Raw genomic sequence first — 15,691 nt, forward strand, 5'->3', positions numbered from 1 at the left:
CTGCATTGTAGTTGACACCTGGAACTCTCAGAAGGGAATACACAGCAGAACTGCTATGGATAGGAGTGCTCAGAAGTGTTTGACTGCTCCTTAAACAGAGAATATAGATCCTTGTTCGTCTTCCTTTACATTTTCAGAAGACTATATCATATATGTGTGACAGAGAAAAAGGAAAGAAGAAAAAGAGGGAAGGGGGGATGAAAATGAGATCCTCATTCCATGGGGTTCTACTGAATGCTCCACAGTGGAAGTGCTAATACTGGTGTCCATTTATTTTGGCTCATGGCCTTTTTAAAATCACCTTTCTATAAGCTGCCCATGCTTCATGAAACCTCAGCATTAAATCAGATAGGGTTTTAGTTGCTTTTCTATTTCTGTGATAAAGTCATGACAAAGGCAATTTATAGAATAAAGAGTTTACATAGGCTTATAGTTCCACTGAGTTAGAATCCACAATTATACAGCGAAGGCATGGCACAATGAACAAGTAGGAGGCAGAGGGAAAGCTAACTGGGATGCCTGAGTGGGGCATTCTCATTCAGGTCACCACAGGTACCTTCTCCTGTGTCATTGATCTTGACTAGGAAGGCTTCTTTGCATGTGACAGAAAGCTTTGAGTAAACTTGTTATACTTTTCTCATAAGGTGGGTTTTGTGATAGGAATGTCTCCACAAGACACTTTAAAAATTTCAATTCTTGTCTTTGTAAATATTAATAGTACCTTTCAGATCATCATTTCCCAATGTAATAACATGAATATGTAGAAAAAAAAGAAAAACTCCCTGCTCCTGTATCACTAATCAGCTCTAAAGCTCAATGTTCTCACCTATAAAAGATAAATAATAATATTACCAACATTGTGGTATATTCTTATGAGACATAAATACTTATTATTTATTATTGTATTAAGGAAACATTAATTGAATTGAGAATCTTTGTCAGAAAAATAACACTAGGAACTAGGGGTGTAGTTCTGTTGCTAAAGTATCCACCGAGCAAGTGCAGAACCCTGTTTTGTGTCTTGGTTTTTCAAGACAGGGTTTTTCTGTCTGGAACTCCCTAGCTGTCCTGGAACTCACTTTATAGACGAGGCTAGCCTTCAACTCCCAGAAATCCACCTGCCTCTGCCTCCTGAGTGCTGGGATTAAAGGCGTGCACCACCACATCTGGTAGAATCCTAGTTTTAATGCTAGCAATAGATACACTGGGTATGGTGGTATACACCTATAATCCCAGTATTCAAGAAGATAGATAATCAGGAGGATCAGAAGTCTAAGGTCATCCTTGACTAACAAGGTCATATATGGAATTTGAGGCCAACCTAAGATACATGAGCTCTTGCTTAAGAAAAGAAACTAGTAAGATTGATCAGTGATTAGCTGTTTCTCTGATGTAACATTTGATCACATTATGAAAACTTTTTTAATGAGTCAGTATCTCAATATCCAGCTTCTGTATACTCATGATCCTCCTGCTCTGGACTTCTAGATGCTAATATTACAAGCATGTATCACCACAATCATCCTGCAAATACTTTTTGAAGAATAATTTTAAAGACGACCAGGGGTTATTTCCATTTGACAATGGTACTAGTAAGGAAAAATGTTTAATACAAAACTATAAAGACCATGTAATGAATGTTAACATTGAAATATTTTATCCTAAATATTGCTCCCTGAGACAGAGAAATGGCTCAGTAGGTAGGAGAAAACATGGAGGACCCAAATTTGAACCCCTAAAATGTAGATTTAAAAAATCAGGCAAGCCTGTACATGCCTGTAACTCTTGCACTGTAGAAGGCAGAGATGAGAGTGTTGTTACAGTTTGCTAGCTACCAGCCTCGTTCTAAGTCAAGGAAATGAGGTGAAGACTAATAAAGCAAGATATGTATGTCCTCCTCTGGCCTCTGCACATAAGTGTGTGAGTATATACCCCTCACTCATGCTCACCCACACATGTACACACTGAGTTGCCTCCAGCCCACCAAGGAAATATTTATTTTGAGTCGTCAGAGAGATGGTTCCGGAGATAAGCATAGCGTCTGGAGAGGTACCCAAGTAATCAAAAGCAATTGATGATTTTCAGAGGATCAGAGCTTGGTTTGTAGCACTCAAGATGGATATCTCACAACTGCTTCTAATTCCAGCTTCACAGAAACCAGTGCTCTCTTTCAGCCTCCATGGGCACCTGACGTGCGCATGCACACACACACACACACACACACACACACACACACACACACACACACACCAGACAATAGCAAACAAAGGGACTGGAGAGGAGATGGCTCCACAATTAAGAGCACTGACTACTCTCCCAGAGGACCCCAGTTCAACTCCCTGCACACACATGGAATCTAATAACTATCTGAAAATCTAGTTCTTGGGGATTCTGGGTACTAAATATACATGATACACAGACATACATGCAGGCAAAACACATTACATAAAAATATTTTTAAAAAGATATTAGAATACTTAAAGTGCAAAATCCAACTCCAAATTACCAGAAATTGATCATTCTACTAAACTTTTAATTGAATAGTTTGTTATTCATCATTTTATTTGAAGTTTTTTACATTTGGGAAGTCTAAATTTGTGAAACACATGTTTGCTGATCTATGGATATCTGAGGATAGATAAAATCTCCCTCCAGTGCCCACACAGAGTTTGCTAGCTAGATTTTTAAATGATCCCTATATAATAGGCTATATTTTTCACATACAGCTATATTTGTGGTATGTTGTAACCTCAGCTATCTTTCAAGTTCCTTAAACAGAAGAGAGTCCTGAGTGTAGCACAACTCCTGGCACAGAGGAAAACTCAATTCCTTCCTTTGGGAACCAACAGCAGTGTGATGTTAGTGTCTTTGCAGAAGATGATCTGTAGAGATCTAAAATAATTAAATGCACCTCTTTAAATACCTAATTGACTTCTCAGAGGAATCTAACAAGAACAGTAACTCACTCTGAAGCATCTGCTCTCACAAGTAGATTTTATCCAAAAAACCCAAACCAAAACAAAACAAAAACAAAAAAGACCTATGTCCCTCAAGTTTGTGCTATTCTCTCTCTCTCTCTCTCTCTCTCTCTCTCTCTCTCTCTCTCTCTCTCTCTCTCTCTCTCTCTCTCTCTCTCTCTCTCTCTCTCTCCCTCCCTGTGTGTGTGTGTTTCCATTCCACCAATCTCTTTCTTTTCAAGGGACCTCATTGTTTTATTTCATATGTAAATAAAGGATGTTTCCTAGCACATCGTTTCACACACTAACCTTACAAAGGAATTCTTTAAATCCAAACACTTCAACCTGATCTTCATATGAAATAGTTTAATATACACCCCCAACTCCTCCCCTGTAGAGCTCAGTCCCACATAACATTTCCATTTCACCTTTCCATTCACATTCCATATGTGTTTCAGACATTAGCCTTATGCAATCCTAGCTTTATGTATTACTGGTTACATAAACAAGGAATGTGACTTACCTTTTAAATCTTATTTTTTCAATTCTTTAAAAAATATCAGTGATACCAAACATGTCATGATGAATATTAAAGAAAATAATGTAATTGTGTCAAACACAGAGTAGACATCCAGCAAATGTTGCAATTATGAGGGAGGCAGTTTCTGTTCCCAGAGAGCAGAACAAAACAAAACAAACCATAAATCCACTAATTATAGTCTCTCTTATTAAATTACCTCTTTGAACCCAGGCAACCTGGAAGGGCAGGTAAAAGTCTTTATAGGTTTCCAGAAGCCTCTTAGTGTGATGCAGCCAGCAGCTTGAAGTAGCCAACCTTTTGTTGTTTCCCAGGCTTGAAAGAGGCTGCAGAAGAGAGCTGTTGTGCCTCCAAAGTTTCAAATTGCTTGCATTAGTTTGCTAGAGTAGAGGTGGAGCAACTCTACTTTTGTAATGTAGATGTAAGATCCAAACTAACTGCCCTCCCTCAACATCCTTATGACTATATTTGACCTCCCCAGAACCTCTGTACCATGTTGTATCACAGATCCTCTCTCTGTTCTTCCTTATGTGTGGCAGCAGTACACAGGGACACATGAGTCCTGCTGATCAGCAATACCCTGCACCATGGCACAGAGTTACTGTATAGATTCTGTGAATGGGTGAATGATAAGTGGGCAAGGTCCAGTCCTTAGCTGCTCAGAAACTCAAAAAGCTCTCCCTCTGTGACACGTGGATGCCTAACAACAGGAAATATACCTTAGACAGCCACAATTCATGTCCTAGCAAGGGAAAAACTGGCTCTGTACAGTCCAGAAGTCCCCTGTTACCCCACCAAAGCCACTAGAGAATTACTGTCATGCACATCAAATGCAATGTTTCAGAAACACAACTTGGAATGAATGGTGGGATACAAGGTAGAAATAGAAGAATTATATGGGAGTACAATACATGAAAGTACTCTTCTGAATCTATGATACATTTGCTGACAAGAAACTTGGATAGCTGAGAGTCAGGAACAGGTAATACCTATACATCCCACACAGTAGAAGTGAACAGTTTACACTGGCAATGTCGATAACAACTAAGTAGCAAGAAGACCATGTGATTATTGTTTTTCTGCATACTAACACACCTGTTAAATACAAAAATATTGCCATAATCCATGTAACTATTCCATCCTATGAAATAGGTTCTTTAATCAGCATTCTGAAAAGGACCATTGGTCCACACACTGACAGTAAACTAGGGACCTAAAATTCTCAAGTAGATGCAAGATAACATTCATCTTATTACCAAATACATCATTTGAGAGCATTTGACAGGAGAGAATTCAACAGATGCTCCCAGGGGCCTCATGTGGAAGGTCCTGTGACCTAGTCTCAGCTTTGTTCTCCTTCATGTTGGCTCTATCTTGGACCTACCAAAAGAGACAACTTAAAGAAAATACCATACAAGGCTATGAAAGTAAGTAGAACTCAAGCTCTGCCATTCCCAAGTATTCATTCCTTCTCCCTTTGAGAAAAAACTTTTGCTGAGATAAGCATTTTGGAGTTTGTAGACCTCTCTTCATGTCTTACTCTTGTCTGTTCCTCATGACTTGGCTCCCATTCAGAGAAAATTTCCTCCAATGAACCTTAAGTATTGACAATTCTTGCTTTGTTGGTAGTATTTTCTGCTAAGGGATTTTCCAAGGTGAAAAATCAAAGTTAAATGGCTCTTATAAGTAATTTTTTAAGTATAATTCTATAGTGTGTTCAACACACCTTTAAAAAATACACACTAATAGAAAAAATGCAGCATAAAATTAATTTTGACTCAGATAGTCTATAAATTGCTACCTATTTTTTATTATTTTGCTGTCATGGTATGAATTATTCTTTGCCTAAGTGGTCTAGGTACTTCACAATATTTATTTAATTTATTTATTGTGTGTATGGGGGCTTCATGCATGCTACAGTATGTGTGTGAAGGTCAAAGGACAACATATGGAAATCAGTTCTTTCTTTCTACCATGTTGGTTTGGGGAATAGAACTGAGTCACTGGCTTTAACAGCAAGTGTCTTTATTTGCTAAGCCATCTCTCCAGATCTCTTAAATATCCATTTTAAATAACAATTTATGAGGAAGAATATTAACTATTTCTGATATATAACTAACCTCACAGTTGAAATCCAGATGCTTTGATGATACTTCTTTTCATTTTGCTCATAAACATTGTATGTCTATAAGATGTCTGACACAGAACCTTCAATCATCTTCTAGAATTTTCTTTTTCAGTAATTTTTGATTCATACCTTCCCTTAATCTTTCAAGTTTTCCTGCAGTGAAAATTCTTTTTCCCTGTAAGCCCTTCATTTTCCTCTCTATTGCCTTCACTGACTCCCTTACCTTAGAATCCAACTTCTGGGAAGTTTGATTTGTTGGCTTTGTAACCTCACTTCTGTTGTCATCCCCAACCATTTCATAATATATATCCCAGAGTTAGTGTTCCTCTGACTGTCTGGCAGACACCACCAGCGAACTGTCTGTAAATGTTCCTACTTGATGTTTTATAACATTCCTCCCTTTCCCAGCTTCAGCAACTTTGTTCTCTCTTATTTTCTCTTACTAATCTAGCATCTCTTTTCTTAAACTGCTTCGAGCTCTTCTACTCATTAGTAATTCTGAGAAGTTTCTCCTTCACTTCTTTTCCTCTTTGAACTTGCCCTTTTACCTAAACTTCTGGACTATACAGCCAAGTGTTTCTTTGACTTTTCTGCCTAGAGAAAACTTATCTGTCACCAAATCAAGTCTTTCCAGTACTCCAGTGACTCAAGCTACATAACTCAAAGTCATCTTTTGTGTATGACCCGTACAGCCTATCAGTTATCTTAGTAAGATTCCACTACCTTATTCATGAAAAGCTAGATGTGCTTCTTTGCAAGGCTGATCCTCATCAACTTTTTAACTTGAACACTAGAAGACCTTCTCTATCAGGTTTCCAGTCTCTGGTTTCCTAAAATAGACAGTCCACCAAATATTTAGACTTTCTTGTCAATGTTGTGTACTAATACTGAGAATGTCAGAAACCATAAATAAGTGTCATAATAACAACAAACACTTGTGTGAATTGAGGAACATGTGTTCAAGTATACAACCCTAATAACTAAAATATCATGATACTGTGTATGTCACTTAGTTGTGATGAAGACTAAATGTTTCAAGCATAACCACACCCTAGAGATAAATGCAGTGTTCTAACTACAAGAAAAGCTTTGGCTCAGAAGTGTCAATAATTTATTCAAGATTGTAAAGCTGATAACATTTAAGCTAAATATTTAATTCACTGGGTAAGTAACAAAGTCCAGGTACTTAACAGTTAATATACTCTGATTTTAACTCTGCTAACAGTAAAGTAACAACCCTTAAGGTCTTCTATATTCCAAGCACTGATATGTTATGCACATATATTTGCATATATATGTGTATTTAAATAACTAATTTTTATAGTACCTTCTATGAAACAGGTAAGGTTTTTTTCCTTTGGTTATCTTTGTACAGAAAGAAAACTAAATAAAAATTCAATGGATATCCCAGATAAACCTGAAAATGAATACTTATTTCCAAATATTATTAATTATTGGACTTAGCACCACACACATAAAAAGATAATTTTAGTCTTTTGAGAAATATTTGAGAGTTCCTTGGAGTTTTAGATTTCTCATATCATTTAACACAAAATTTTAGTTACCTTTTGGGTATGAAAGTTAAGGCATTTATATTCATTTATCCATCTTCCTATTTCAGTAAACATTTATTGAGCACTTTCAAGTACTTTTTTTCTGTTACTATAACAAACTCATGAATTCAGATAAATAACACAGAGCAGAAGCTTATTTGGTGGGGCACAGTGACTGCTCTGCTTGTCATCAAGTTTTCTTGCTAACATTGTTGAGGGCATCTCACAGTGGGAGAGATAAGACCTGTCTTCTTAATGACTTTTCCTAATTCTAACTATCCCCCAAAATCCCTACCCCTAAATGCTGAGAAATTGGAGATAAAGTATCCACATATGAACTGGGGCTATATTCAAATCACAGTAACCAATTTGTGCATTGCACTATATCTACCATATGCTTGGAATTTACTCCCAGTGACATTAGAGAATTCATTTATATCGTGTACACCTCATTTCTCTTCATAGTAGCAAATTTGTATGATTGCTGCTAGAATTTCAAGTTTTAGTATACATTAAGGACTTTGATCAGGACCTTGGCAGTGTGACACTACCTAAAGGAATGCAATAGTAGCAGCAATAGATGTGATTATTGTTTTATCATAGGGATATGTTAGAATTTTGGGACAGGAATAAGGAGATAGTAGTTTATTTTGCTTTAGAGAAGAAAAAATTCCACTAAGTCTTCAGAGGAAAAAAAAGATCATCTTAGTTGTTATGAAATATGATTAGTCACTTTTCAAACAGAGATGTAGATGGATAAAGTTAAGTTCAGAGAATAGTAATAATTACAAATTATGGTCTAGCTGAAGAGTTGGTACATGTGTGATCTTGGTAAACTGAGTTGAAGTCCTATAACCCTGTGAGACAGGAACACATAGGCCGGGAAAAAATGTTGTCATTAAGATTATACATCTCTGAAAGCTATCATTTAAAATCATGTTTATTACTAGACTGGTGATAATAACACCTTCCCTTTATTTGTGTAGAACCATTTTCATACAATTTTAAGATGTTATCTCAGTAATATTCACAACCTTGGAGGTCTTTCCAATTATAATTATCACTATTGTCCATAAGAGAAAGCTGTTACACAAGGAAGGGAAAACAAACATTAGAGTTGCTCAGAAGTTACTGGTTGGTCCAGAAGTGAGAGTCTGGTTTGTGGTTTGCTTCAGTGTTGAAAATAACAAAATCACACCATGTCCAAAAATCTCAATACCCCAATCTTCTGTTTTTCATTAGAAAAGTGGGGCAGAGTTCTATTGTTGAAGAGGCTGGAGGAGAGACAAAAGACAGTCAGAAATAGTGCTGAACATGCAGAACTTAAGAGTAGAATGGATGTGCTGGCAAAAAGTTGGGCTATTTGCCAAGAGGAAACAAAAGTTTGCTTTAATTTTAAAGTTACTGGGTAACCAAAGTATACACACCACATCCAATACATTGATAAATTTTTGCATATGAATATTGTATTAATTTGTGAGGACTGCCATAACAAAATACCATAGGTTGTGTGAGTTAAGCAACAAAGGTTTTATTTTCTCTCAGCTCTGAGGCTGGAAGTCCAAGATCAAAGGACTAGTAATGTTGGCACCTTGGGTTCCTTTCAGGCTCTGGTTGCACCTGTCTTATGATATCCATTTTGTACAGCACCCTGTACAAAAGGTCTTTGTTAAACTAATCATGCCTTTAATAATCTTATGCTCAAACAGGCTGGCAACCTGAGGTATTAAGGGTTGATAATTTTATATGTTAGCAAAGGCACATAATTCAGCCATTAACAAAAAACAGAGATGAGATGCAGCCTTTCCATGCTGCCTCTGCTAACTAATCTTCTACAATCTTAAAAATATACAAAAAATTCACTTTTTGCCAGTTGGTGGTGGTGCATGCCTTTAATCCCAGCACTCAGGAAGCAGGGGCAGGGAGATTTCTGAGAGTTCAAGGTCAGCCTGGTCTACAGAGCGAGTGTCAGGACAGGCTCCAAAGCTACACAGAGAAACCCTGCCTCAAAAAGAAAAAAAAAAGAAAAGAAAAGAAAAACAAAAGCAAACTCACTTTTCACACTTATAATACATTTTCCTATTTTTATTTGTTTATTTTGTGTATACTTGTTCATGGGAGGGCACCCACCTGGCACAGTGCATGTGTGTATGTCAGAGAACAGCCTTCAAGTATGAATCCTCATTGTTTACCTTCAGACAGGGTTGGTTCATCACCACTTAATATAGATTGGCTTAATCTATATGAGAGCTTCTGTCCCCCATCTTTCTTTAGAGACATCATAGGATCACAGATGCTTGCACTACTGTGTGTATCTGTGTTTTGTATGAATTCTGGAGGTACAAATTCAGGTCACTGGGTTTACATAACAAGTGAGTCATCTCTTCAATCCTATTTTTCACTTGAATTTTATAACATATTTGTATCCTTTATTAACTAGTGTTCCTCTCTAATAAAATATCATGTAATCCACCATGCGTTGTATATAATGTTAGTTTATTTCGTAACTATGTTACAATTCATAAAATATTTTTCATTTTGGGGTATTATTAATAAAACTATTATAAGTATTCTTCTAGTTATCTTTTTGTAGACACACAATCAGGTGCTTTTGGTATTACTATGTATTGCCCAACATTACCTCAAAGTGGGTATGTCAATGTACACTCATATAAGCAATGTGAGCTCCATTTATTCTCCATATTCGCTGTCAGTCAGCATTGTTAGTCTCAAATTTGAGCCATTCTGGCGGGAACATAGAAGTAGATCCTTAGGGATTTTGATTTGTTTAACTATGATGACTTTTGGTCACTTACATATGATTTAAAGAAATACTTAATTTTTAAATGTTTAAGCTGGTTGTCTTTCTTAGGTATTTGCGGGAATTATTTATATACTCTGAATGTAGACGTATTTTCAGGATTATAGCTTATCTCTTCTCTTAGTAGTTTTTTTCATAAGCAGAAACGTGTGTGAGTGTGTGTGTGTCTGTGTGTGTGTGTGTGTTTTGCTAAAGATAGAACCTAGTGTTGTAAATTCTAGGCTGATGTTATCACTGAGATGCATCCTTAGTGTTTTATGTTTTTATTTTGAGACAGTCTTGCCAAGGACCCAAAGTAGCCTTGAACTCACTATGTAGCCCAGACTGGCCTCAAACTTTCAATATTTTGCACCAGTCTCACAAGTATTGAATTACAAGTATGTACCATCATATCCATTGATATCTCAATCTTCCTTTTTATTGATTTGGATGACCATTTCATTTTAAAATTACCTCAATTTCATGAAGATATTTTCCTATGCTTATATATAAAACTTTATTGTTCTGCACTCACACAAAGGTCTATTCTTCATCTTAAATGAAAATTTCAACATTTCTGTACTTATGTAATGACACTCTCTGAATAGAATTTTTTCTAAGATTACATTGAATCTTTAGGTCAGTTTATCAAGAATTGTCATTTTAATATGTCGACCTAGTACATTATTTTATTTCTTCCATTGATGAGTCTTTTAAAAAATTATTGCTGCTGGTGGTGGTGTATGTGTGTGTGGCAGGGTGGAGGGTGTTGCACATGCTTGTATGTGGGCATGGAGACCAGAGCAGGGCATCCAGTCACTTCTACCACTCTCTTATTCCTTTGAGAAAAGTCCATGTGAACCTCAATGATATTCACTCAGAAAAGTTCTATTGAACAGAATAACTGGGAACATGGGGTGGAAACTTCTGATGTCTATAAGAAGCTCACCCACAATGGCATTAGTTATGAATGCCCAGAGTTTCAGTTGCAAGCTGAACTGACTAAAGAATATCATTCACAGGGGATTGGAGGAATTGGCCCAGCAATTAAGAGCATTTGATTCTCTTCGAGAGGTATACGTTTGGTTGCCAGCACCTACATCCAGCAGCTCACAGTTGCCTCTAACTCCAGCTGCAGGGCATCTGATGCCCTCTTCTGGCCTCCATTGCATTGTATACATGTATATAAACCCACACTCAGTTGCGCAAACATATACATAATTTAAAATATGTTTAAATAGAAAATTTCTTTTTAAACGGGTAACATTCATAGTTTAAAAGAGGTAATTAAATTGGATGAGCTTGGGTAAATACCAATGCAGTCCAACTAAAATCCTTGTAGATCAAGACCCTAGACCACCACATCAAATCGGGCTAGTCAGTAGAAAAATCAAAAGAGCACATGGGGAGAAGGCAGGCAAAAGTCAGATAGACTTGGTCTTAGAAAATGATCCTTAACAAGTGAGTCGTGACGTCCAAAGGGGTTGACTATCAGATATCCATAATATCATATATATGTACATTACAATTCATAACAGTAGTAAAATTACAGTTGTGATGTAGCAATTAAATAATTTTACTGCTGGTGGTCACCACAACTTGAGGAACTGTATTAAAAGGTTGCAGTATTAGGAAGGTTGAGAACCACTGGTCTTGGAAGGCACTACATCTGGTGACACCTTGGTCTTGGGCTTCATACTCCTGGAATGTGAAGAAGGAAACTGCTTTTGTTCCAGTCATTCAGACTTGTATTTTGTTATGACTACAGTGGCAGGTTAACATGAATAGTAGAAGTGAAACTTTATGGTTTCCTCTAAGGAGGGTAGATAATATGTAAATTTATAATTTACCTCCCACTTACATATTTTGTTTTTCTTTAAAACAACATTGGCTTATTGATTTGCCATTGTTTACTTTGAGTTTTTTGCTTGTTTTTTTTTTTTTGGTAGGTTTTGGATCTGGAGAGATGGCACAATGGTTAAGAGCACTGACTGTGCTTCCAGAGGACCCTGGTTCAATTACCAGTATCCACATGGCAGCTCACAACTATGACTACAGTTCTGGGGGATCTGGCATCCTTGCACAGACATTCATGCAGGCAAAATGCAAATGCACATAAAAATAAATATTTTTTTAAAACAGGATGAGCCACCACACCTGGCTCTATCTATATTTTAGACCTCAACCCCCAAAGAAACTCTTAGTACCATCAAGATCATTAAGCATTTATAAGCACAGACAAAACCTACCTGATCATTCATTGTAATTACTGCTCTGCCTTTATAAATGATCCACAATGTTTTATACACAAATCTCAAAGTTCTAAAACCCAACTATCCTCATGTTATTTATAATTTGCATTTTCCCCTTAATGTGGATGCAATAATGTATTTTATTGAGGATATGTATTTATGTGTACACTAAATTTACTTACACTTATTCCCTTGGAAAGAAGTATATTTTCCTAATATTTGACTGGTCATATGAAAATAGAATATGAGTGTAACTAAAGCAAGTAGAGTTTTTAAACAATTTTGTTAGGTTTCAATCCGGTTTGCCGCTGACCTTTATATCATTCACCATGAGAACACCAGCTCCATGGAAGTGGTGATGAGGAATGAGAAGAAATGTGCAACAAACTTCTCCAAGTCTAATGGGGCTCTGAATAAGCCAAAAAATGATTCCAAGTAGGTGATATTGATTTTTTTGTTATTTTGTCCATGCCAGTGGCCATATCAGAGAAGTATCAGTTGACAACTGACTTCAGGAATTCAGCCCACCAGAATGCAAGGCACTAATGTGTGAAGCTCAGATAGGCAAGGCCTTGAGACCTTTGGTTCCGAATGTCTCTTGCTACTGCTGTATCTTAACATGTTTCCTGCTGCATTTTTCTCTGGCATCTGGCATGGTATGAATGGGTGTGAGGGTATCCCCACTGCCTTTAATATAGTGTGATTATCTCATGGAAATATACCATTCTATTGGGCATTTTTACCTGTGGGTTATTATGAAGATGATTTTCTCTTAATCTGTACTGTTTAATTGAAGTAATGATCTTATGCAATAATAGTGTTAGTGTAAATAGAGCTTTGATGGTTAAGAGTTTCTAATAAATTGAGTAAGAGATTATGGTAGAGATTAGTTTAGTGGGAAAATTAATAAAGGTAAAGGTAGGATATAGTGTTGCCCCCACCCCTGATAAAGCAATAGCTGCAGAGGATAGAAAATAGGACCAAGCTAGGACTTAAGAGTTTGTCTTGAGGAGTCATACAGACTGTGGCTTAGGTTAATGATTAAGGAAGATGACTGAGTCTCAGAAGCTAGGCTAACACAAATTCTATTAATTTTAATGTTGGGAGATATGTTTATGGGTTTCAGTGTGTATCCCAGCTGAAACAAAGCTTTAATTAATGATTTAAGGTTAGGTTAATATGTTTTTGTTAACAGCTTTGAGGTGGAAAATCTTTGGGAACAATTTAAAGTTTAGAAAGGCACACTTTAAATAATTGAGTGAGGGACTCACTGAGGTCAGGGAAAAAAAAACAATGGCAGCCTGGCTATTGCTGGCTGATGTATCCTTCTTGCTAGAATGAGTTGGCAAGCAAAGGTGATGATTAATTCCTTGTACCAATTTCTGCCCTCAGCTTCTTGATATTAAAAAAACTGTTGATGTGTAGGTATATGCACCCTGAGGATTTACAGCAGAGCTGACTGTTTTTCATATATAAAAGTTAAGATTTGTCATGCTTTAAAGATTTTTTGTAAGATTACCTTTTAAGGTAATCACAAAATGATTGATCCCTTCTTTGTAACTGCAAAATACAGTCTTTTTTAGTGAAAAATGCAGCCTGCTTACACTCTGTTAATCTATAACATGAATATATGTGGGTTCTTGGGGATAATTTGTTTTTCACCTGTAATACATAAAATGTTAACCACATAAGGGGTATGTAAAATGTGCTCTTTTTAAACTTGTAATCCTTGTAATCATTCACTTGAAAATGATCTTTGTGGTTGAATAATTGTGATCTTTGCTTGAAAGTTTTCACTGAGATATATGAGCTATAAGTGAAAAATGTAAAAAGTTAGAAGGAAAACACCAAGAAAGATGTAGAAGGCAAAAGAAGGAAGTTCAGGGAGTAGTGGAGAAGGAAGTCATCAGGAAAGGAAGAAAGGAAACATCAGGATTGAAGGAGAGAACAGAAAACGAATAGACTAGAATATGCGACAGAAACAATAATAAAATGAAAGAAAGGTTCTATCCCTCAGAAAAGAAGTCTGTGTGTTTTTTCTCACCAGGTCTGCATCTTGTTCACAGTCTCTCTGACCAACAGAAGGCTGGACCCTCTGCATGTTTATTCAGTTTTGATTTGTGTTAGAAGTGAACCCATATCCTTTCACATGCCAAGTACACACTCTATCATTGAGATACACACTGGATCCTAAATAAAGTTGGATATGTTTTCTATAAGCGATTAATAAGATAAAATCACTAGCTTTGTAAATCTACCCGTGCTCCAGTGAGGTCATTATGTGACATACTGTGTGAACACCATATTCCTTTTGTAAACACCATTATTTCAAACATTGGCATTGTGGCTCATTCCCATAATCCTAGTGCTCTTGAGGTTGTGAAAAATAGATCATCATGAGTTCTAAGCCAGCCTGAACTACCGAGCAAGGAATTATCTCAGGAAAGAAAGACAAAACTGAGACACATTTGGCACTAGAGTTTTATAAGAAACTATACTTTAGCCTGGCGTTGGTGGCGCACGCCTTTAATCCCAGCACTCGGGAGGCAGAGGCAGGCGGATCTCTGTGAGTTCAAGGCCAGGCTGGACCGACAGCCTCCAAAACAATACAGAGAAACCCTGTCTCGAAAACCAAAAAAATAAAAAAAAATAAGAAACTATACTTTGACATTTCATACACTCCCCCTACAACATTCCAAAATAATAATACCATATGACAAGTGAGAAAATTCTGATTTCTAAGCAAAAGAGCATGCTACTTGTCTTAGTGTCTTTTAGCTACAGAGGGAGAGAGGAGAGAGAGAGAGAGAGAGAGAGAGAGAACATAGCTGAGAAGAGAAAGTAGACTAATGATGGTAGATAAAGAGGCAGTTTGATGGTTGGTTTTAACTGTCAACTTGACACAATTTAGAATCACCTGGGAAGAGAGTTTTGAAAAAATGTATTATTTAGACCAGGTGGGCCTGCAGGGGTCTAGATTACATTAATCAAGGTGGGAAGACCCACTCTCTATAAGCAGCATCAGTTCCTGGGCTTGGAGTTTAACTAACTCCTTTAAGCTCCTGCAACTTTTGCTTCTTTGCCATGATGGTCTGCAACCTGTAATTGTGAGCTAAAATAATCCTGTTCTCTCCTATTTGCTTTTCTTGGAGCATTTTTTCACAGGAACTGAAAAGGAAACCAGGGCATACATGATCAATGTGTGATATATGAGTAAATGAAAACATCACAGTGAGTCTAATGTATTAGTACAAGTAGCATATGCTAACAATTATGATAACAAATTTGAAATTTTAATTCTTTAAAACAATAAACCTGTGTTTTATTTCACCTCCAAGTTATAATTTGATATCCTAGTTTTCTTTAGATGGAACTAAACTTCATAAAATGAGAATAAGACAAAACTGAACAAAATTACAAATTTCAGTTTCCAGTAAAAGTGATTAAAGCTCTTTTTAGATTT

Source organism: Mesocricetus auratus, unplaced genomic scaffold, assembly GCF_017639785.1.
Source record: "Mesocricetus auratus isolate SY011 unplaced genomic scaffold, BCM_Maur_2.0 Super-Scaffold_100009, whole genome shotgun sequence".
In the NCBI taxonomy this organism is placed as follows: Eukaryota; Metazoa; Chordata; class Mammalia; order Rodentia; family Cricetidae; genus Mesocricetus; species Mesocricetus auratus.